A 25,991-nucleotide genomic window follows, 5' to 3' on the forward strand; every position below is an offset into this window, starting at 1 on the left:
TGTCCTGAATATTTATGGTATTTACTGTGTTAATTATATAGAACCTACTGCCATAGAAACCAGGTGCACTCAGTTAAAAAATATTCAAATTACATGAGCAGCCACTCTGATAGCACTAAGTCTGCCAATATCATTCACATAGCTTAAAACCCATGTCTTAATAGACCAAATGTTAACCCCACAACATCAAATTAGCAATAAAAAGTAAAAACGAAAATAAGCAAAAACCAGGACTAAACAAAAACAGTCAAAAAATGTTACACAACATAAGTGAACCTTGTATATTTGCTTTCCAACCTCATACTTTGGTGCCTCTCCAAAGGGCCTGACCCAAAGCCCATTGCAGTCAATGGGAGTCTTTCATTGATTTCACTGGGCTTTGGATCAGGTCTAAAGGAAGCGAGCTGCAAATGCAGGGGCCCAGGAACTTTTAATGTAGGGACTGAGCCAGCCAATTGTGACTGCATGGCAATATATAAGGCAAGAGGCAATCACTCTCATAACTGGGTCACACAGTATTCAGGGTTATAAAAATAGTCACCAGCACCTTGAACTGTATGCAGAAATGAATAGAAAGCCAATATAAAAAGCTGAATATAGATATTTGGTGTTCATAGTAGCATATCCTGCTAAGGATGGCATGCAACAGTATTATGTACTTGCTGAAGCTATTGGATGGTCTTCAAGCCTAGCCCTAAGTAGAGATGATTGCAGGATCTAGCCTGGAGGTGGCAAAGGTGCAACTGACATTTGTGAGGTGTGCATCAGAGAGGAGTGATCGCTGGCTCCTAGCCTGCTGCAGAGGTCAGTGAAGCTACAGTCCATTACTGCTACTTGAGAATGCAGGCACAGCAAAGAATCCAATAGGTCTTCTACACCGTGAACACTTTGGTGAAAAGTTGGGGATAACTTCCTCAATGCTTGATAGTCATCTCAGCCTGCTCTTTTAGAAGCTTCTTCTTACAAAGAAGCATCTCACCTATCTTGTCAGGAAAATCAGTTCACTATTGTGTAGTTTCCTATCTTGGCTGGGCATTGTGACAGCAATGAAAATGTATCCTCTAGATTTTACTAAAAGAAGATGAAGTACACACTAATGTCACCATAGCCCAAAATATCTCAGCACTTCCCCTGCTGCTTTGCAATTACCTACACATAGATGAGTAAGATGGTGTGCAGAAAACTCCCTGGGATCTCTCTGAGGAAGGAGTAATCCACTAGTTCATAAATCCCACATACAACTCAAAATGCCTCGTGGTCAATAATATCAAAGGCTGACGTTAGATCCAATCTGCAAGGTTTAAAATAATACAGTCCCATTTCCTCCCTTTCACTTTGTCTCTGAGATGCCTCTCACCTACTTCAGCTAAGATGGCACGTTTGCAGCTTGTCCCAAAGGCAACACTCATGGCTGATAGAACACAAGAAGTGAGGTTTAGCCCCTCCCATTTATCCCCATGAAATCCATTGAGCCTTTTACCATATGACTTCCTACTCCCCTGGAACTACCCAGACATGAGATAATCAGAGGGAAGAGTCAAGATAACATTAAAAAATATAGAGCGCACACACTAAGGAGAGGTGTCAGTTGGTAATCCCAGTTCCATGTTGCAGCTGAAAAAGAGGGACAATGATGGACAAAGGTGTACCATTTGAGAAACAGCAAATTACTCTTTAATGGAAGCATGCCATCTATTTCTTTTCCAGGCACTGATAGTATACACATAACGATACAAACTATAATAGATTAAAGTACACAGATATTTGAGGAAGCAGTGGATTGGGCACCAGACTGAGAGTAAACTGTTTTACCCATTAGTTTGCCACTGACTCACTGTGTGAGCTTGAGCATTCCATTATGCTTCAATTTCCTCCATCTGTAAAATGGGGATAATGATGCTTGTCAGTGTCTGTAAAGTGCTGTGACTAGAAGTTTTTCCCTGCAAAAAATGCCAACAAAATTGTCTATTTTAATTTTTGTCAAAATTTTTCTTTGAATATTTTAAGGTTTTTCATACAAAACCTGAAAACTGGAAATGTTTGGTTTTCAGCAACCAAAAATCTTTTTTTTGTTTTGTTTTGTTTTCAGGTTTTCTATGGAAAACCCAGTATTTCTATGATGAAAATAGAATTACTTTGCAAAAGGCCTTTTTCCATTGAAAAAAGTTTCAAAAGAAAACTTTTGACTAGCTCCAGATTTGACATCTATGAAACATGCTTTTATATAGATGTGTGCGCTAAATATTATTATGTATAATGTATTATGACACGATGTATAGGCTAGTCATTACAGCATATTTATTTCATATAAGCTTCTTTCTTTACTTCTGAAACAATGTTTAGTCAACAAGACTCATTCCATGTTCCTCATTCTGGTACAAGACCAGGAAAGCTAAACCGCAGACTGAGCATGGTGTTTTGGTTGTGATACCACAGGCAGAGCTTGACTGGGCTGCAGAGTAACTGTGATCAGATTAGTTTCTATTTCTTTATCAAAGAATGTTTCTGCTGCTTTCCACTGTGATTTGTGTAATTAATCTGGTGTGTTCACGGAAATTACAGTTTTTAAATCTTTATAATGAAAATCAGCATGGTGACATAAAGTGGATACAATTGCTCAACGCAAGTGTATCTTTGCAGATAGTGTCACTGATGAATGATGGATAGTACACTGCCACCTTTTGGCTGTGGAGAGGAGTAAAAAGTAATGGTTAGAAAGTTTTGTGCTTTTTAAAAAATGTAAATCAGATATTTTGCAGAGGCAGCATTTAACAGCTTCCCCAAATGCAAATACTTTGGAATTGGTGACCAACTTATATTAGTCTTATGCAGCTTCTTGGAATTGCATAAAAAGAATTTTTGACTGTAGCTGGTCTTATATATGGGGACCTGTATGTGAAATAATGGGATAATAATGTAGACTGCTGTTAACTCTAGTGAAGAACAAGTGGAGTCAGGCTGGTGTACACAGTCACTTCAGTCTGACTGTGGTACATTCTTCCTGCCTTAGGAATACTTGAGAGTATCTTGTGTTGTACTCAAATAGTGTTTTCCAGAGGAATGATTTATATACAGTTTGTACTTCATGCTCTTTTGAGCACTTAGCTGTAAATGTTTGCCTCAGTGCCAGTGACTGTGAAGTGATCTCATTAGCGAGAGAGTGACTATTATTAGCCACAGAATTATTTTCCAACTATATAAAGAAAATGAAACTCTGTAATTTCTAGAGAGGAGCAAAGATCTGTAACCATCTGATCCAGAGCATGAGAGTGCTACCTATTCGGACATCATGCCCATCCTATCTGCCCAGTGTGGTAGACTGTTCCACAGTTCCTCTATGTCTATTTAGTTTTCTATAGTTGCCATCACTGTGGTATCTATGTGTTGTTTCAAAGATACTGAAAAAGAGAGTGCTATACAAATTGTCCTCCAATCCTGTAACCCTTTATGTATGTCAGTGGCTGTTTCTTGTGCAAGTAGTGGGGTGGGATTATTTGCATGAAACCTAATTCCTCATGGGCAAAAAGGATGCAAGATTAGACACATGGGGTAAAATTCTGGTCTGATTGATATGAAACTCTGCAAGGATTTTACCTGAGATCTTTAGTTACACTTTTATTCATTTCAGGAACAATAACCCAAGGAATAGAAAAGTGGCAATAGCCCTGAAGATGCAAAAAGTTTTGTAAATGAACTTGTAATTTAAAGTAGCTCTACAGTATGCTTTTTCCTAAGGCAATGTTAAGCAAGGCACTGGAAGCGCTTCTAGTTTTATTTTGACATTCGACACAATATGTGATGTCAAGATATCAGCTGTATAAAAGACGAACAAGTTAGTCTCCCCTTTTAGTTTTCAAAATGTTTTCTTGTGGTCCTTTGTTTCGGCACAATAACATAAAACAAGCTTTTCTGTGGGTTTAAAGCTTCTTCCCCCCAACGATTCTCTGCCTCACAGCTTTTTAAGCTAATTGTGTCTAGAGCAGCTAGCAGCAAAATAAAAAGATAAAACAGAAATGATCTGGAAGCTAGGGGACTCCTAGTGAGTGTCCTCTTAACTACCCAATTCAGCCGCCTATGTTGCTGTGCGTTTGTCTCCTCTACTCCCCCTTTTACTATGGCACAGTGCCTTTAGGTTGCCCAGCAACCACTGTAGTACTGCTGCACATGCGTGTTAGGTAGTAAATTCTTATCATGCTTTATTTTCTTCCCCTTTTTAAATGTAGAACTTCATAACAGGACATTTTCTTTTCTGATGGCTAAATAACATCTGTGGGAACTTCAAAAGCTGCACAGTATGCCTGCGAGGATGTAGATAATTCATTCTAATTCTTGACAGACACACACTCCACATCCACATGATGTGATGATCAGTTATAGCCTCATCTTTTAGATATATAAAAAAGTCCCTGTAAACTGAAAGTGAGACACTAGAAATTATATATTTTTAACAGCAGATCCAGTAGTAAGAGTACAGGTCCTGGACTAATTCGATCTACTTTTGTGTAAGAAATCAGACAAAGCCTTCTGCCTTCCTTTCCCCTCCTTGGCAAATCCTAGTGTCCTGCTGCTTTCATTTGTTTTTGATCTGCCTCATTAAAAGACTATTGATGGCTTTAACTATTGTCCTTGTTTAGGTGCTGATTTACAAGCACTAATATCTGACTGTGCTGAGATTAATGGGAGCCCATGGAGTTTACAATTATCCTTAGGTCCCTTGACCACACATGTAGGGGTTTTGGTAGGGGTCATGCACTCTTATGAAAAACTCCAAAGCAGGCTTAAACCTGGGAACGTTTTAATAGGATTGAATCTGTAATAGGATTTGGCAGCTTGGCCTAAACTATTTTTTTTAATGTGAAGTCATTATTATCTTAGAATAAAGTAGTGGATTTTAGATATTTTTAAAGGGCAAATTGTTGTTACTATCATTTAAATGACTCATAAAGTGTAAACTTCTTAATACAGAATATTAAAACAATGGGAAGACCTGAATATGCCTTGTACTGTGTGTTAAATCCGAAGGTGAAAAGTAAAGATTCAGATTCAGACTAATAGAATTTCTGATGTGATTATCAGTATATTTTTAGGTAATAGTCGTTAAAAATTCTGAAAGTCAGTGGGAATCTACTGGCATTTATTTTTAAAAAATTTCAAGAAAGTAGTGACTTTTTTGAAGCAAGACTTCTGCTCAATAACAAAAGATTCCCATGCTGACTCCTCCCTTACTCAAATAAAGACACGTAAGGGTATGGGAGACAGTGATGTAATAAATTAAATGTATTTAAAATAATACTTCAATCATAGAGGAAATTAAAAGGGAAGGTATAAAAAAACCTAGAAGTGAATTATATCAATAATTAGATAGAAGTTGACAACTTTTTTTTTTTTGCACATGCTGTAATGGTGTTAATTCATTTTATAGTTTTACATGTTATGTGATATCTATGGTATGTTGTTTAGCTTGTTATGTAACATGCTTTTGTAAATTACCAGAACATCCTTTCAGAGATGGCCTCATTAATTTTTTGTAATACACCAGTAGAGCAGCTAGATATATGTGACACTTGTCCATAGGGTCATATCAGCGCTGTATTCCAGAACATAAACTGTAAATCTTATGGGCACCAAGGAAGTTATGTTGGCCTAGAAGGTGTCATGAAAAAGTAATGGGAAGCTAAATTACAGATTCAGTTTGACTGGCTTTAAAAGTCCCAATACAGCAGAACTTTAAATAAATTTGAGCTTTGACTAAAGCTATAATGCCAAATTCTGCACTGACTTGTACCAGTGCAATGTCAATGACTTCAATGGAGTGGCACTGGGTAGAAGACAGGGCAGATTTTGGCATACAGCCTGTATTTACAGATTCAAAGTTGCCTCATTACTTCTGTTTTTGTAGAAAAACTGAGTTAGAAAACGCTAGTAGTAAAGGTACATATATATCTAGTATTGTTGCACCTTGCATTATTATATTCCAAAAATGCTGCACATTTATCAAAAGCTTTCTGCAAACAAGGTGCTGTCTACTTGGTGGCAAAGTGTACCCAAGTTTTATGGCAAGATTCATTTGTTTCCATGGCACTTGCAGCAGCCTGGAAATTCTGTGGGGTACTCAGATAAATGCCAAATAATTTTGTATTGAATTAAATATGAAAATGAATACTATGATCCATAGAGTATCCCGTGTTATTATTTGTAATATTAAAATCAATTTACTCCACCTTTAGACTGTCAATCATCAATATGCTGAGTATGAACAGCACATAACTGCACTGTAGGAATTGTCAAGGGGTGATTTTTGCAACTGGTTAGGAGACATTTGGTCTTTGGAAGGGAGTTGGGATTGTGGGATAATAAACACAACAGCTGAAGTGTCTGCTTAACATGATTAGCAAATGAAACAGTAAAGTATAGACAATTGCATTAGCATCATTAGCTTCCAGAGTTAACACCACACAGACACGAATGGAGCAGTTCACACCTCTCTTGGATTTCTTGTGTTGGGTTCTTTGCAGACTCATGAGGACATCTCTGCTTCAGTTATATGATTGGAAGATTTGCTTGCAACTATGAGGAGCTAGACACTTTTTAAAGAAAACAGAATCTGGATTGCAGTTCTGCAAATTGGTGTGGAGACTGCAACACATTTACCAGCCTCAGAATTACAGAATGTAGAAGGCCTTGCATGTAATATAGTTTTGAGGCTATCTTTTTTCCCCAACAAAAATGCTCTCTCACCCATTATTTTCTTTGAACTCACATTATACAATACTCATTAGTTTTTCAATGTCTGCCTGAAATAGGGATCTGAATGAAAATGAACTGGCAGCAACTTAACCCAGATAAGAAGGATCTGGTTTGCAGAGAGGAGAATTTAAAAGAGAAGATGGAGTCTGTTTCTGAGCCATCTACTGTGGGTGAGTTTGCTCATCTTTTGCCTAAGTAGCGTACAAAAGTTTGGGTCCTGTTGGATACATCATTGCTCCTGGATTGTGAGGAAGCAGTTGTGATTTGCAGTGTTGTTGGGTAGGAGAGGGGTGTTCCTCCAGCCACACTGCCCAAGATAACACTAGGAATACATTTGACCCATAATGAGATAATCAACATCCCCTGCTATAAACGGAAAGATTGGCTGCTTGTTACCGGTAGTTGTTTTTGTTTTATTTTGTTTTTTAAAACATATACTGAACTAACTCCTGGTTCTATATTAATCTGACTCTATGTATTTTCTTTGTATCGTAACTCAGAGATACTATGCGGCAAATTATAGCCTGGCCTGTGTGGGCATACTGGGTTGAGAATAAATAGGTGTGACAGTGGGCAGGACAGCACCGAATTGGTTTAGTCTGTGTTCCTTTTCCCACTCTCCATTACTTTCTCCCTTCCCAGCCTCCACTGGTCCCAACACCATTTTCTCATTTCTGGAGCCCTGGTTGCTCACCCCCCACCCCTCAAGTTCTCCTACCTGGACTAAGAATCAGGAAGAGATTGGGGGTGGGGGCATGCGGTCCCTGGATTGGCTAGGTAAGGTTGCTATCTATGGCTGCTGCTATGCTAAAAGAGAAGATTCAGTAACTCTCCTTTCACTCACTTGCTCTCCTTCATTACTGGATTGAGAAGGAAAGGCAGCTGTGTTCTGGCTGACTGTCTCTCCCATCTTCCTGCTTCTCCTGGGTCTTTGCTATGCTGCTGCCAGGAGGATCCTAACTTCAGTGGGGTAACTACAACCTCTCATCAACACAGTCCGAGAGCAGCTGCCAGTGCAAGTGCATTTCTGGGCAGCTCATCACTTTATATATACTGGGGCTGGGAGCAGAGGGGCCCTCTAGCCAACTACACTGTAGCTGGAAGAGAGATACAGTCCCAGACTATGCAAAGTGACATGGATGTGGGAGAGATAAGAAGTAACTATGTGGATGAAATATATGTATCCACAACCATCCTGCAGGGTGAAGTGACTTTCAAAAGATGGTGGCAATGTCATCTGCTTTCAAGTGTGTGCCTGTGAGACCTTTAAAAATACCAGCTTAAAAAAAGATAGAATGCATGTGTGAACATAGGCAGTTTCTGTATTGATTGTGTTTATTGTTCCCATATCATATGGTTTGATGAAGTTTTAAGAAAAGTATTTACACTTCAAAATTATAATTATTACGCAATTTTAATGCTATCCCTGATATTTACTGTAATTAGGAATTACAATAAATATCAGGGATCGCATTAAAATTATTTAATAAAAGATATTTGAAATGTAAAAGTGTTGTACAAAATCTCTCTTCCAATATGTAATCTTATGAATGGGCATCCCAGAATGAAATACGACTGAAGTATTTAAATTTTGATTTACAATGCACACAGAGGTTCATTCTGGATTCTTCTAAAATACTTGATTTTGATTATTAACAACGTACAACTTTTTATATATGCCACTCAGAGAGAAAATGTTCACCTTAAATGTTGGGGAAGGGAGGTTAAATGTGACACCAAAAATATAGACAAAAACCTCATTATGCATGTATATGAAAAAGAAAAGTGGATGAAGGAAAGAGATTACAGTAGCTTAATCTATAACATTTATACTAGCTTAAAATTCAAAAGCTATAGCTAATTATCTCATTTGAAAGACTGAGCAAAATCTGACCAAATATCTATGACAGAGTCTAATTTGTCATGTATCCTATATGATATCTTTTCCATAATAGCTAAATCAATGAGACCCAACTGCCAGTCATTGATCTAATGGACAGATGGTGATTTCCATTTGATAAGGATTAGGGTTTTGGCAATGAGGATGGCTTGAGGTAACAATTTTTCTTGTGCTGAAGATATTCTTGAGTACTGTCTTCCGATTTTAGTATGGTAAATGCAGTTTTACACAGAAATTGTCATTTCTACTTAATTACTCATAAGTGCATGTCACAAATTTTCTACATTCAGAATTGTTTACAGAGTGTTTAATAAGGTCTAATATGCTTGTCACATTACTTGAAGCCATAATCTGCCTTCTAATACACTGCATATCTTGGAAGATCAACTATTTCATAAGCAAATGCAATAGCTGCTTTTCCAAAATACATTAGATTGTTTAGCATGTATTCTTTTCTATAGCCCTCAGTATAAGAGAGAGACGTGCATAATGCATATTTATCTGAAATTGTAATAATGTAGACTACATTCCAAATGTTAGGATTCTCTTGTGCCACAATCCAGTTGTGTGAAGGGAAATGTGTATCCCGCTGCTGGAGATGAATTCCCCTAACAAATGTGTGAGACTTATATAATTCGCTTTCTTTCTTTCCCTCCTCTATACTTTGTTTAGTATGCTGTATATGTTTAGATTTTGACCTCCATCCAAGAGATAGCTGTGTGTGAATGGTGCTGTACTCATATACCAGTGTTTTTAAGTGTTTTGCAGATGCACTGGGATGAAAAAAACTCTCTGTGTGTATTTAAAATATCATTGTTTTGATATTTCATTGAGAAATCCTTTAAATAGCTGAAATTATACACTGTCGAAAATCACTGAAGTTAGTGCAAATTTGAAAAGATGCAATGTCTTGGCTTAGTTCAGATAAGCATTCAAAAGTTTGGATATTTATTGCAAGATTATCCAAAGTAACTGACTCTGCAATATTGGTCTAGAAATCATTTTATTGATAGGCTTATTCACAAGATATCCAGCACTTATACTTTTGGTTGAGCCAAGAAGTAAATAAAAATAAATGAATAAAACATATATGCAAACCTTAATAAAGGGTTAGTTTCAGTTTGATCCTAGAAATGGGTCACTGTTTGGACAAAAGGGTTTTTTATTTTTCTGAACCAGTTATCAGTCCCACGTTCAGATCTTAAGACTAAGCCAGTTAAGAAAACACATTGGAAGATTCACTTTCATTTCAAACAGAGAGAAAGGAATCTTGAAGAAACTTTTCTTTCCATCAAAATACACAGTATTGCTGTATATATATTTACTGGATCCATAAGAAATTTAGAGGTTTCAGAGTAACAGCCGTGTTAGTCTGTATTCGCAAAAAGAAAAGGAGTACTTGTGGCACCTTAGAGACTAACCAATTTATTTGAGCATGAGCTTTCGTGAGCTACAGCTCACTTCATTGAATGCATACCTTGGAAACTGCAGCAGACTTTATATATGACTTATATATGACTTATATATAAAGTCTGCTGCAGTTTCCAAGGTATGCATCCGATGAAGTGAGCTGTAGCTCACGAAAGCTCATGCTCAAATAAATTGGTTAGTCTCTAAGGTGCCACAAGTACTCCTTTTCTTTTTTTAAGAAATTTAGAGTTAATGACAGAATTTGAATTTTAAATAATATCACACTGGTAGTACAAAATATTCACTAGGTAGTTTTAGTCAACTGTTTTCCATTACATTATATACTTGAATATGATGCTGAATGAAATGTTTATGCTGTGTAATATTAGTGCAAGGGATTTTCAAATTCTCATGTGTTTGGGCAGGTTTGCCTGAAGCATCTGTCATTATTCCCATTTTGAACTGTAATGGATTGCAGGATTGCCAACATGTTATTCAATGACCTGCACCAGTCTACAGAATGATTGCCCTGTATTATACAGATCATTATGGATGAGTTACATGCCATCAATCAGAGACTATGTTGTTCCTACATATTTCTCAGTCTATGATTCAGCAGGGAGAAGTGCCCCATCGTAATGCACATAATGCATCTATCCATTGCTGACTTCTTGTCCAGTCTCTGTTGTCCAACCATAAGAGAGCCATTAGACATCCATGTCAGAGAAATGGGAGTGATAAGTGGCCCATTCCTTCCTACACTTAGGTAGAACATGTCTTGTATAAAAGATCTGTGATAAATATGGAGGTCTTCTTTACTAATTATTAATAGCGTCTCCAGTCTGACACTATCGTGGTATGTCTGAATCACATACGGGAATGGATATTTCATTCCACAGATCTGTCTGGGTAGCAGCGCCTATCCACCTAGGGAAAAAGGAAGAATGAGGCTGTGGAAAATGAGAGAGTTATGTATATTATTTTTACAGGTATCATATGAATCTCAGTTTATCTGTTTGTTATTATCCTGTCTGACTGCCAGGAGTTAAATCATAGGACGTTGTTAAGGGAGAAGCCAACAGGAAATGAAACAAGAGCAAAGATAAGACTCCTTAAGAGAACAATGGAGGGAGCTATTAATTGGGAAATGCCTCTGCCTACCTCTCAACAGGCTGGCATGGTTGACTTTTCCCAAGGCTCACAGCCTAGATTCAAATGGATCCTACACCTTAAAAATATTGACCTGGGGAGAAGGGGAACTGAGTGGGCTGTCAGCTGCAACCTCTGTAGCTTAGCATCTGGCAGCCAGAGACAGAAAATGCAACAAGCAGGCTGACTCTCCCACCCCAGAAATGGGAATAAGCTGGATCTAACTGAGCTATGGTTGGAGAGGTGATGCTTAGGTAAGGAAATACTCATATAGAACTATTTGTTGTTTTAACCCACTTTTCTAGATGCTGTGTTCCTTTGGGCAACTAGAGGCTACTTTGTTTTATAGAGGCTGTTTATGAATCATTTAAGTCAGCTGCTGTCATAGGCTCCCAGAGCAAAAAGGCTGACCCTCTTGAGCCAGTTGAGTTAACATGGTTGGTAAACAGGGAGGCTGGAGCCCTGAGACCAAGTCTAAGAGTGGTTAGTCCACATGGTTCCACTCAAAGCAGGGAAAGGTAACAAAACCTGTCCTGGAAGGGGTGCACTCAAGAGGGACAGAAAGGGGTCTAAAGCATAGCTTACCCAGTAACCATGACCGAGGACATTTCTGATAGTTGCCTAACAGCTTACACTTCAGGGTTATTAAGAGACAATACCAGAGCAAGCAGCTTTACTGTCTGTAGCTCATTTTCCTTGGGCAGCACTCAGAATCAGTTTGTACAGAGTGGGTCAAAGGGAGAAACAGACTAAGTCGCAAAGACACACAGGAGGAGCTAGACTTTGCTGGGAGAATGTGAGTTGGGTCTGTTCTGTTCCTGTAACCTAAGAGGGAACCCTATCTAATTTAGCTTGTAGTGAAGCAGAAGAAAGATGTCATCTACATATAAACGGTTTGCTTTAAAATCTTTTTTCTCTAATGCTTTTCTCCACTAGTAAATAAAAATACTTTGTTTTAACAAGGTTTTTGGTGAATATATCTGGTCACAGGTCCCAGAAGGGAAGAAATACAGGTCCCTGAAACCCAGGGGGATAAGTGGCTGGTATACACAGGGAAAGGCACCAAGCTCCCAGTCTGAGTGGAAGAATCACAATATTCAGCTCCAAAACAGGTAACAGCAAGAGTCCCAAGATCTGAGGGGAGGGGGTTGCACTCAGAGAGTCCAGAAAGGGGACAGACCCTGTAGCCAGAGGAGTAACTGTGACAAGACCAAAGATGAGAATCAGCATGTCTTATATGAAGCATTGTCTCATTCTCATTGCTTTATTTCAGTTAGAAAGCCCCCAAGATGGCAGGAAAATAATGAGATATTGTAAGATACTGAAATGAAGCTCTTGCAATGATGCCCTGCTATGATATGACATCACCTGCCAGCTGAATAAAAGTTAAGCATGAATGTTTGCTCTGATTTACTTAGCTTTTCTGAATGATAATTAATCTTTACATGGCATCCTGCAAACTTCTGACTTAAATCCAGAAGAGATCAAATATAGCAGATGCTGTCGGTGACCAGGACATGGGCAGTTGTGCCAAGTGATTAGAGTAGGAGTTAGTAGTCAGAGGCCAAGTTCAGAGCTGAAGCAGAAGTCTGGAGTTGGAGCCAAGGGCCAAAACTGGAGTCAGATGGCAGAGCCGAGGGTCAGAGCCAGGCAAGGCAGGAGCAGGGCTGGGAACAAAGGAGGCACAGGAACTGCTGCAGCTATGGGCAAATGCTTTAAGCATCTACTGAACTACTGCTGCTGTCAGGCTTAAGAACTGGTCTGCTGACTCTTCCAACCAATCAAGCAGCGTATTACACACCAGTTGTAGGTTTTCCGGGGAATGGCTTTGCTGCAGATCCTGATTCCTGACAGATGCAAGGATAGAGCAAGAAACTGTAAGACGTCAGTGCTGCTCTGGATGGAATTAAAATAGCACAAATGAAAAACTATGACTTGTAATTAGGGGAGTTTGCTAAATCACCCAGCATGTCTGCCAAACATAAAATAGCACAACTACATCTGACTGCAGGGTCAGGAATGGTTGATAATTATATGTATTGTTATGTACAAGACCACTCCAGGAACCAGCAGAAATCAGTTGTTTAACATCATAAGCTACTACTAAAGATGACGCTGAATTGTACTCAATTTGAGGAATGCTTAGGGGCAGTCTATTAAGACAGTCTCTTAAGAGATTGTCTAATAAGGCTGCCAGATATTTTAGAGAATGTGTACAAGACTGGGAGTAAGGGACATTTCTGAGTCTGATGACACTATTCCAACAAATCAGTAGCTGGATTACGGATTCTGTCATGTGTTTTATCTGGCTCAAGCATTTTGCAGTCATTCCTCATTTGTTCCAACTGCCAAAGTGACTGGAAGCAGTCACTTGCTTTTGGTGCTTGAGGGGGAAAAACCCCTCACTCTTGTCCAAAAATTCCACACCCAAACAAACTAACTTCGGCACATCCTGTGTGGCTGCATGGTCAGGGTTTATAATGCTTGCACTAACTTGTTTTCCCCACATAATTAACAAAAAATTATCCTCTTCCATTTCTTGGCTGTGTAATCTGAATTGCCATCCTCCCTCCACTAGAGTGCTGCCCACTACAAGCCGTTCCCTGCTTACCTGGAGTTGTCTGTTTCTCTTGCCACACGTGACACAGTCGTCTCAGGACAAGACAGACCTCTGGATGAGTACAGACACTCATTCCTTCTTTTCTAAGATATCCTGTCCTCTCTCCTTCCTGGTACCCTTTAGTCCTCTGCCCATTATATTTCGCCTTTTAGCCCAATTTTCATTAGGAGTTTTTCCCCAATTTAATTTCTTTGAACATAATCTCAATAACTGGTCAGTCTCTGAATATGCATATCATACAACTCTATAAACTTTTTCACCAATCTTTGCATAGTGGACCTGAGCCAGGTACAAACTCACAAGGGGACTTTTACCAGCTTTTATATAATGCTGGCCATTTTTCTCCCTTCCTCCTGATTACATGGATTCTGCAAGAGTATAGCCAACTCTTGCATACCACCCACAAGTGGCAAGAGGAATGCTCACTCCTGCAGATCTTATATAGTACATAGGAGATGGTATTCCTTTCTTCCTGGGCACCTAATGAGGTCTAGAGATTTGGGGACAGCAAGGGATTTAGTACACCTAAGATCGGGACACCTATTCCCATGAACCTATAAGGTGCTTGGTAGTGGACCTCCACCTATAAAAGTGCATCAGTGCCCTGGCAAGCCTTAAAAGACTAATTGGGGGGAGCCTATTAAGGCTTGTGGAGAGTAGGGAGACCTTGATAAGACTACTAAGCACTGGAAGGGAGTATGGGAACCCACAGCCTACATTGGGCAAGGAGGGTGGTACACCCCAATGGCCTTCTCAGACTTAGCTAGAGGGACAAACAGTGCAGTAATAAGCCTCTTAGGATGCTCAGGAGACATAGAAGGTGTAGATGCTGGAGGTGTAGAAGGTGCAAACCCATTCTGCTGCTCTCTCCATGATTCTCTTCACTGCTCCCTCTTACTCTGTTGTAGCCCTTTCTCCATTGCTTCCCCCCAACCAGCTGGCAACCTACCTCAGGTATCCCTTGTCTGCTGTCTCTTGAGTGCCATGCTCTCCTCAATCTGCACATGCATGTGCACACACACGCACACACACTTCCTGCAGACCTCAGATCCACAAGAAGAGAGCATCTTTGTTGCTCTGCAGGATGGTGGGGTTAGGGCTAAGCAAAGAGGTGAGTGGGGGGGCAACAGTGCAGGGAACATGCCCACATGTCAGATAGATGTATCCAATACATTGCATTTGAAATATGTCCCATTGTCTCTTCTCAAGCTAAGATATGGCCAAAAAAAAGCATTAAAAGAATTTTTTAAATGAAAAACTTTATTTAATGTGGCTTAATTTCCAGCTGGGTCAGAAGAAATCCTTTTTCCTGATAAAAAGTCTCTCAAGCAATCAATTTGCATTTTGAGGTTTGAAAATATAGGTACCCAGAAGTTATTTGAAGCCTTATATTAAGCTTATCCAAACTGATGAATCATTCTAACTTTACTATTTAAAATTGTAATAACTTTTAATATTAAAATGTAGTCATCTAATCTCTGGTGCTGTGCAGTAGATCTTGACAAGAGGAATCCCGTAATCTTCATTTGATCTCTCCTCTTCTTTCCATTTCTCTTTGCACAAAGTGACAGAAAATTATTAGAAAACATTTTGAACTCTGGTGAAACTCTGTTTTCTGGGCATAGCATCCCAACCACTGTATTCCTAAGCAAATAAGATGCACAGGCAATTTGTCAAAAAGCAGATGTTCAAGCCTGGTAGAAAAAAGCAGCAGACAGTAAGTAGTTCAGATGCATATTTGGCTTCATTGACTTGTTAGCACCTCTACAATGCAAATTGTCTCATGTGGACCCATGAATGGGACACACATGGCATCCCAGTGAAGAGCAGTCCAAGAATGAATTCTTGCATACAAATAAAGCTACAGTAAATGCAGTGAAAGAAACACTTTGACAGATTGACCAAACAGACCACTGAGGGAGAAGAATGCAGCATGCATAAAGCAACTGCTGTCCAGGAATCAAAGTGCTGAAAGTTCTGAAGCAATAGGCACTAATACCATATGGCCCCATGACTGAAAATGACTACACTCATAGAGAGAATAAGAAGACACAACACCACTGAGTTTTTGCTAGAACTAATGCAAGTACATATACTCTGCATGAGAGAGCAAAACACCAGTCCATCAGTACGCATTGATGGTTGCATGGTGGCTCCTGGAAACTTCCGGCTGCAAGGAAGGTTGTCATGGTACGCTGCCGGTGGTGGAGCTAACCTTCTCTCTGGATACTGCTGACTCATCCATACCAAAAATGATTTCTAAAGTACTCCTGAAGAGCACCTTTTCTTTTCCCTTTCGAATGGATTCCCTTTAGATTGTACCAAATGCCAAGAAAAGAGAAACTCAGTAGGGGAGAGACCAGACCCTTTTATAAAGTCTTCATCCCTTTTGTGCTGCTTCAATCCTAAATCAGCTGTATGCTGGGCAGATTCCTGCAGGCACATGCAGTTTTACCACTGTCATTTATCCTTGCAGTTGTGGAAGGTACACAGGATGTTTACACTTTTACTACTATGTTATCTTAGCAGGGTTACCTGGCAAAAATCTTTGTGTCCTGTGTACATGACAATTTCCACATTGCAGCCAGCAGTATAGCTATGCCAGTGGAGAAAGACGCTTATGAATTTTCCTGGTGTGGACAAGTCCTAAGTAACCAGTGTCATTATTCCCATGTTGAATTTGCAAATTAAATTAGTTTGTACTATTTATATATTTATTGGTATGCCTTCAAAAGGTTGACATTTAAATGAATGTGGAGAGAAAAGGTGATAATGAAAGCTCCAAGTTGGCTTTGCACTGCAGCCAGAATTTTCCCCTGTCTCCCCTCACTTTGTGTGCCTTTCCCCTTTCTCTTTTCTTTTTCTAAGAAAAAAATTAGTAAAAGGACATTGAAAAATATGTTAAAAGTACATGATTAATGAGCTTAGATAAAACACTCAGACCCGAAAACAATGATGTGCTTATACTGTACTAGTCATTTTTTGAAAAAAATTTTAACCCTGGTGCATAGCTATGAGGGGCAAAATTTTAATATCAGCACTGTTTATCTTGCTTCTTTATCCCTTTTGATGTGTTCATGGTAAGTTGTACCTGGAAAAAAGAATCTGGATGTAGTGAAGCGACTAAGCTGTTGTGAATAAGGCACCTGTAAAATTACTCTCTGGTCCATGGTAGGCTGAAGTTTATATAATAAGGTCTGAATAACTCTCCCTGGGTAAGACTTTTATGTAAAATATGCTAAGGTTCAGCCCATCCCATTGTCCTCCAAAGATTCAGACTGAGTCTTATGTTGCCAAAACTGTTTTGCTCAAATGTTTATTACTATAGGTGAGGTTGATAGAACCACCTATTATTAAGGTTGCCCAGCACTTCAAATGCTTGTAACTTTAACTAACTTCAATCAACTGGGCTTAAATTTTCCTTGTTGGGTGTCTTCCTCAGGCTGGATATTTTTTTTCTTTTTTTTTCAAGTGAAAACAGCTCTGCCACTTCTAAAAATAAGGCTAGTTGTGGTGTTGTGGTGCCCATGTTAAATTCTGGTGAACTTTTTCTGAAAAGCTCTAGTGCCCCCATGCTGTGGAAGGGGGACTTGAAATTTGGCAAGGGGTAGTCTTTGTGTCAAGGCTGTGCCTTTTGCCATCCCTGTGGAAATCTGACTGAATTTGGCCAAGTTTTAAACCTTTGAATAAGCATAGATCGCACATGCTAAGGAGAGACTTCTTAGATTTTAGTGGCTAAATTCCTCAAAAAATTCCAACTGCACTGTGCATGCTCAACCTGGGACTGAGCAGAACTTTCCCTGCAATTGCAGCTCTGGGTTGCTGTGGGCTGTGCCAGGGCCAGACTACTGGAAATGAGAACAGGGAATCTGTTTCTCCTGTGCTCTTGTTGACTCCTGATGCTGATGCCGAGGCAGCATGGAGGAAGAAGCTGCCTGCTTCTAATACAGAGCAGACAAGAGACAGAGCTTGGAGAGGGGTTGTAGGAGACTGGGACAAGGAGCCTGGGGCGGGGGCAGGTGGGGAGACAACGCACTTGACTGGGACTGGAAGCTAGCAGTGGAAGGGAGGGAGTTGTGTTGGGGGGAAACTGAGAGTGGATGGGCAAGAAGATTGGGACCCATGTGTGAAGACGCAGGGAGCTGAGGAGTCATAGATTTTTAAGGCTAGAAAGGACCACTGGATAATCTAATTTAACCTCAAAGAAGTTGAGGACTGTCTGGGCAAGGAGATTGGGATTGGGAACTGGTGGGACAGGAGGAAGAAGAAGTAGGGGAGGGGAGGCAGATCTGATGGGGAACCAACACAAGGGGGAAGAATTGGGATTGGGTGGGCAAAGAGATGGGGCAAAGAGCCAGGAGGCTGGGGAGGAGATTGAATAAAGGGCCCAGAGAGGGAGACAAGGACTGGGAACAAGTGAGGATAGGAAACATAGGCGTAGAAGGGCAACTGGGAAGGGAGAAGAAACGCAGATTGGAATGATGAGCCGAGAGGGGAGGAACTGGGGCTGGCTAGGCCAATCTGGGACAACAAGGCAGGGGAACAGGGAATGGCTGGGCCAGGGACTGGGAGTGAAGGGGACAGATTGGAAGAGAGAGAGTAGAAGTTTAGGGGGGATGAGCAGAAGAATCTGTGCCCTCTAGAGCACACTCCCTGGTAGAGCATGGAATGGAACCCAGGATTTCTGAGTCTCATTGTTCCTCTGACATCAGCAAACATTTGTGAAACCCTTTGGGAAAGTGTCCCATCGCCCTCTAGCACTGGTCCACATAGAAAATGGCAACCTACTACTGCTATTTCAAGTGGCAGAGGTCTGTGTAGTGGATCTAACATTCCAAGCCTGCTGATGACCCTGATAACTCCTGCCTGATTACAGTTAAAGAAAGGTTTCAGAGTAACAGCCGTGTTAGTCTGTATTCGCAAAAAGAAAAGGAGTACTTGTGGCACCTTAGAGACTAACCAATTTATTTGAGCATGAGCTTTCATGAGCTACAGCTCACTTCATCAGATGTATGCCGTGGAAACTGCAGCAGACTTTATATATACACAGAGAATATGAAAAAATACCTCCTCCCACCCCATTGTCCAGCTGGTAATAGCTTATCTAAAGTGATCATCAGGTGGGCCATTTCCAGCACAAATCCAGGTTTTCTCACCCTCCACCCCCCACACAAATTCACTCTCCTGCTGGTGATAGCCCATCCAAAGTGACAACTCTTTACACAATGTGCATGATAATAAAGTTGGGCCATTTCCTGCACAAATCCAGGTTCTCTTACCCCCTCACCCCCCTCCCAAAAACCACACACACAAACTCACTATCCTGCTGGTAATAGCTCATCCAAAGTGACCATTCTCCCTACAATGTGCATAATTAAGGTGGGCCATTTCCAGCACAAATCCAGGTTTTCTCACATCCCCCCCACCCCCATACACACACAAACTCACTCTCCTGCTGGTAATAGCTCATCCAAACTGACCACTCTCCAAGTTTAAATCCAAGTTAAACCAGAACATCTGGGGGGGGGGGTAGGAAAAAACAAGAGGAAATAGGCTACCTTGCATAATGACTTAGCCACTCCCAGTCGCTATTTAAGCCTAAATTAATAGTATCCAATTTGCAAATGAATTCCAATTCAGCAGTTTCTCGCTGGAGTCTGGATTTGAAGTTTTTTTGTTTTAAGATAGCGACCTTCATGTCTGTGATTGCGTGACCAGAGAGATTGAAGTGTTCTCCGACTGGTTTATGAATGTTATAATTCTTAACATCTGATTTGTGTCCATTTATTCTTTTACGTAGAGACTGTCCAGTTTGACCAATGTACATGGCAGAGGGGCATTGCTGGCACATGATGGCATATATCACATTGGTGGATGTGCAGGTATACGAGCCTCTGATAGTGTGGCTGATGTTATTAGGCCCTGTGATGGTGTTCCCTGAATAGATATGTGGGCACCATTGGCAACGGGCTTTGTTGCAAGGATAAGTTCCTGGGTTAGTGGTTCTGTTGTGTGGTATGTGGTTGTTGGTGAGTATTTGCTTCAGGTTGCGGGGCTGTCTGTAGGCAAGGACTGGCCTGTCTCCCAAGATTTGTGAGAGTGTTGGGTCATCCTTTAGGATAGGTTGTAGATCCTTAATAATGCGTTGGAGGGGTTTTAGTTAGGGGCTGAAGGTGACGGCTAGTGGCGTTCTGTTATTTTCTTTGTTAGGCCTGTCCTGTAGTAGGTAACTTCTGGGAACTCTTCTGGCTCTATCAATCTGTTTCTTTACTTCTGCAGGTGGGTATTGTAGTTGTAAGAAAGCTTGACAGAGATCTTGTAGGTGTTTGTCTCTGTCTGAGGGGTTGGAGCAAATGCGGTTGTATCGCAGAGCTTCTCATGGTGAAGGCAGTTGAATGCTGCCTGGGAACTGGATTCTATTCCTGCCTCAGCTACAGAGTTTCTGTATGATGCTAGGTAAGTCATAAACCATGCTTTTCACACTTGGTCACTAATTGTGTGTTTCTTATTTTTGGTGCCGGACTTGCCCCCCAAGAGTCTGATTTGCAGAAGTGCTGAGCACTCACAGCTACAACTGAATGAGAGCTCTTCTTTGAACACAGAAAGTGCTATATAGCACTAAGGGCTTGTCTACTTGAACAAGTAGTTCACTGAAAGTTGAGGTGTGAATCTACCCCCACACTAGTCTGCCATGGACTAACTGTCTGCATGCACCCTACTGACATGTATTCACAGTTTGTTAATGCCCTTTGGTCCAGTCCAATTTCAAAGATGACTAGATCAAAGCATATTAATAACCTGTTAATGTTCATCCGCAGAATCCACATGGACAATTAATCTGCAGCAGGCTCGTGTGGGGTAGATTCACACTCCATTTTACCACAGATTAAATGTTCATGTAGACAACCCCTAAGTAGTTTGAAAAATCAAGTCCTGGCTTTCTCAAATCAGAGGCCCAAAATTAGTAGAAACCTTTGACCTTAAGCTCTCTGACTCAATTCCCCATCTGTAAAATGGAGATAATACAACTCCCTCATCTTACAGTGTGAACATAAATAAATGATTTGTGAATCACTCTGATACTATAGTGATGAACACCATACAAAAGCCCATGAGGAAATGAATAATTCTGTCTTCAGAGCAGGGATTGAATAGTGTGCAGTAAAGAAGGCCAGGGAGGGGCACAATTGAACAATGAGGAGAAAACAAAATATCGAAGAGCTGCTCATTCAGTAAGCACCATCTATCATGTGCAATGAATGAGGCAGGGGTCCTATGGAGAAAACCAGTATGTGATCATATGCATAAGGGTGCTGGAGAAAGATGGCACAGCCAACCTTAAACCTGGCATTTCCTAATTTTGGAGTGCCTGACATTGCAACCTTTATAATGTTCTTTTAATGTAGTTTTTTTGTTTGTATAATATTTCTCTAATTTAACATAGACATAGCAGCGTCACTTTTATATTATGCAAAAGCATTATACAAATATAATTGTTAGAGGAGAATTGAATGGTATGATACTCTATGCCTTTCCCATAGGGCTAAGGGAAAACTCATGGGTGGGACAGAGTTGGGAAGCTTTGATTGCCACTGCCCAAATTATACCTGTTCTGTAGAATTCCATGCAGTCTCCAGGGCTATCTCCTGCTTTACAAAAACAGTAAATCCACAGTAAAAAACGTTAAAGGACTTTTAAGAAAAGGGAAAAACTATAATTACTATAAATGTAAGTTTTCTGTTGGGTCACACATCTTCATTTAATTTAGTGGTTTAGCAGTTCCTAAAGGAAAAGATTATAGTTCTTTGTTCTTAAACAAATAAGTTGTGTTCTTTATCCTCTGAAGAAGCTGATAATATGATAGGTGCAGCTCTAAGGAATAATTATACTAAATGGCCGTGTATACCTCAAAAGACAGAATACATCTATTATGAAGAATTCCCTACAGAAATCTTAGAAATCTTATATGCATTGATTGCTAGTTAGCATTAGAAAGACTTCTGCAAGTTGACTTTACCAAGACAGCAACTATTTGCATTAGGAAACAGGCAACATCAGCTAGCTGATAAGAATATAGTAGAGTCCTGCAATTAATATAGTTATGTCTGTTAATTAGTGTTTGCTGACTGTCAAAAGAAGATACCTGTTAACAACACACTTATTTTCCTGATTAAAGAGTAGGGCCCATCTTATCAAATTGAAGATGGACCTACTTTTGATCTAATTAAAGCTAGCAAAGTACTGTATAGTGAAAATGTATACCACTCTGACATACATTTGCATATTCATAAGTAAGATAGATTGATATTTTGCAATTAACTTGGACCAACGAGAATAAAGCCTAATTAGTAAACATGCTTTCTTTATTAACTTTCAGGGCAGGCTTTTGTTACATTATAAATTAATAACAGAAACGGAGGGTCTTTTTTGAGAAAAAAGAGTTATGCCATGGAGTTCTCTCCTGTCTCATTCAAACTCCATCTACTTGTAATTTCACATGACCAATTACTTGAGGACTAGAACTGTACAAAAGTGGTGAGAGAATCCTCTACAAATGGTGAATTTCTACTTGGAATAAATTGTTGAGTTTACTCAAAGGTCACATTTTGCTATTGTTGCTGGATACAGTGCTATTTGGTTTCAAAAATGGTAAAACTTCCCTTTGAAACATTTACTTTTTGAGGCAAAATGACAATTTTCCCACCACTGAAACTGAGCGGGTAGCAGCACTGACCAGGAGACTGGGTGTTCTGTCCTCTTTCCTGCCTCCAACAGTAGTGAGCAGCCAAAGCTCTGCAGGATCACAGTTTCGATTCAGTCTCTTCCACTTCCCTCTAAGTCTACCCCCAACACCTTATGATGGGTCCTTTGTTCTTCCCCATCCAGTGGCTGCTAGAGGGACAATTTGACCCCCCTGTAATCTGCTCCCTTCCCATGCTGTGGGATAAATTGCTGCTTTTAAGCCACAGCTGTCCGTAGAGGGTACTGTGAAGCCTCACTGACACAGGAGGAGAATGTGCTTCTGTGCCAAATTCTTTCCAGGGCTGCTACTTGCACTTGAGAAGTGATCAGTCTGCTTCATGCTGAAGATGGGCTTTATTTGTTTCTTTGTGTATCAAGCAGGGAAGGTAGAAAGAGGAATATGTATACACATCAATCTTCCAGCCAATTATTATGAGTCTAGTATCAGAGGTTTTAATAGATTATGGCTCTTCTTATTGGTATTGCACCCTCATTATTAGAATATAAGAATGGTCATACTGGGTCAGACCAGTGGTCCATCTAGCCAAGTATCCTGTCTTCTGACAGTGGCCAGTGTTGGATGCTTCAGAGGGAGTGAACACAACAGGGCAATTTCAAGTGGTCCATCACTTGTTGTCCCAGTCCCAGATTCTGGCAGTTGGAGGTTTAGGGACACTCAGAACATGGGGTGGAATCCCTGACCATCTTGGCTAATAGCCACTGATGGACCTATCCTATTTTTTCCAGTCCATTACTTTGCACTTATCAACACTGAATTTCGTCTGTCATTTTCTTGCCCAGTCATTCAGATTAGTGAGATCCCTTTGTAGCTCTTCACAGTCATCTTTGGACTAAACTATCTTGAGTAATTTTGTATCATCTACAAATTTTGCCACCTCACTATTTATCCCCTTTTCCAGATCTTTTATGTGTATGTTGAACAGCACTGTTCCCAGTACAGATCCATGGAGGACGCTGCTATTTACTGTTCTCTGTTCTGAAAACTGACCATTTATTCCTACACTTTGTTTCCAATCTTTTATCCAATTACTGATCCATGAGAGGACCTTCCCTCTTATCCCAGGACTGCTTACTTTGCAGAAGAGCAGTCAAAGGCTTTCTGAAAGTCCAAGTACACGATATAGACTGAATCGCTCTTGTCCATGTGCTTGTAAACAGCCATTCCCAACATATTATATTTATCTTTGTGTCTGATAGTTCTGTTCTTTACTATAGTTTCAACCAATTTGCCTGGTACTGAAGTTAGGCTTACCGACCTGTAACTGCCAGGATCACCTTTGGAGCCTTTTTGAAAAAATCAGCATACATTAGCTACCCTCTAGTTATCTGGTACAGAAACTGATTTAAGTGATATGATACTACATATCATAGTTAATAGTTCTGCAATTTTATATTTGAGTTCTTTTAGAACTATTGGATGAATACCATCTGATCCTGGTGACTTATCACTGTTTAATTTATCAATTTGTTCCAAAGCCCCCTCTTTTAACACCTCAGTCTGGGACAGTTCCTCAAATTTGTCACAAAGAATGCTAATCTACAAAAGAAGCACCAGATGGATTACTCTAGAATTTAATATTGTGGTGGCAAGACACCCGGATTCCTGTCATGACGATTATATTTTGGGGAGGAAGGGGAGATGCCCTTCCCTCCCTCACTCACAAGGTGTATCAATGTTGTACGCTGCCTCCTTTGTTGCTAGATCTCATACAGAAGCTGCCAGATGAAAGACAATGGGAAAAGTGCATCTCCCACAGAAAATATTTGGTGTCAGTTGTAAAGTCCCTCTGACAATATTCATAGATGAGGGTCAGGGAATATACTGTCATGCTGACCTCAGAAGAGAAGGTTTACAATCAAATTTAATTATATATACCAGAATGGCCATGAAATTTTATCTTTAGGTAACTAACCTTTTTTAAGTAGGAAAGGTGAATGACAGAGTGACATTGTTTCATTGACTATTATCTCTTTATCTGCATCTCTGTGTTTGCCTAAAATGCATCTATTAATCTATAATTTTAACTTAATGTGGGAAAGAAATCAGGCTTGTACAATCCATTTGCAAAATGAGAAGACACCAACTTTCCTCTAATATATAGGTATTTATTTTAACAAACATCACAAGAAAGAGAGCACTAGACTTAATCACCTTCAATCAAAGTCAACCACATTACTGGTTAATGGGAGTTTATAGCGCATAATATTATTTCCTTTGTGCAAGCCGTTTTCTGACACGTTACATTTAGTTAAATGACTTATTCTTGTATATTTTACATAAGGACAAAAATGAATAATATAGGCAGTGAATTTGTAAATGCTGGGATGGGGAATCAGTTCTATAACATCATAATGTAGATATAAATTAGTGATGTCTCTACACTTAAAGCTGGTCAAACTATAGGTAGTAAACTATATATTCATGACATTTTGCTCCTTTTTGTGGTTTGATAATTGTCTGTGAACAGATCACAATTTTTATACTTTCAAAATTATTATTTTAATAATATTAAATTATTATTTATTTTCCAAATGTCAAGCACTTTTGCTATATTTTTGGTATAACTTAAATAAGGGATTGGTCAGTGATCTGAACACCATTCTTTCACATTACATATACGTACACACAGTTGCATTCCAGTTTCCTGAACCGAATCTCAGGTTTTGCCACTTTGAGGGCTTGATTTTGAAAGTTGCTGAGCTTCAATGCGGGTGCTCAGGACGTAGCAGAATTGAGCCTTGAGTGAAGTAAACTCCAGCTGGAATGACTCCCTGCCCTCTGGAATCTCTGTCACCAAAATGCACCAGGTTTGGATTTGTCAAACTTCTCCACTCATACTGTGGACTCACATTCTAACTTTCAGGTGAAGAAGAAGACACATCTCCTTCTTTCCCTGCCCCACACCCCCAAAAAAAATCTGAAGAAGAGGCAGGATCTGCAACTGCACAGGGACAATAGCACTTCTGAAAAACATGTCCTTACTCACTTGTCAAGTATCAGGGGGTAGCCATGTTGGTCTGTCAAAAACAACAAGGAGTCCAGTGGCACCTTAAAGACTAACAGATTTATTTGGGCATAAGCTTTCATGGGTAAAAAACCACTTCTTCAGATGCCCAAATAAATCTGTTAGTCTTTAAAGTGCCACCGACTCCTTGTTGTTTTTACTCACTTGTGGCTCTCATTGACCTCAGTGAAATCAGAGGTTCCTACATTCTACAGTGCTATAGAAAAACACCATAGTGGTCTATTCTCTATGGGAATTTATCCGGTGCCTTCAATTGGCACTGTCAGCATGGGCCTGTAGAGTCAGATGAAACCCTGGCGTTGATATGTTTCCCAAAACACTCCAGAACTTATAAATACCAGAGCTTTAAATTATATTTTTATTTTTAACTAAACCT

At 39.9% G+C, this 25,991-nt stretch overlaps 1 long non-coding RNA gene across 1 annotated transcript in view; it reads left to right on the top strand.

Moving 5' to 3' along the window:
• LOC140908197 (uncharacterized) overlaps positions 1-25,991 on the top strand; it is an 85,059-nt gene that overhangs the window by 43,995 nt on the left and 15,073 nt on the right. The window contains exon 2 of the long non-coding RNA XR_012157801.1: positions 6,804-6,917. This is a non-coding gene — a long non-coding RNA (uncharacterized LOC140908197). The remainder of the gene's footprint in view (positions 1-6,803; positions 6,918-25,991) is intronic.

This window comes from Lepidochelys kempii, chromosome 3 (genome assembly GCF_965140285.1).
Source record: "Lepidochelys kempii isolate rLepKem1 chromosome 3, rLepKem1.hap1, whole genome shotgun sequence".
Lineage (NCBI taxonomy): Eukaryota > Metazoa > Chordata > Testudines > Cheloniidae > Lepidochelys > Lepidochelys kempii.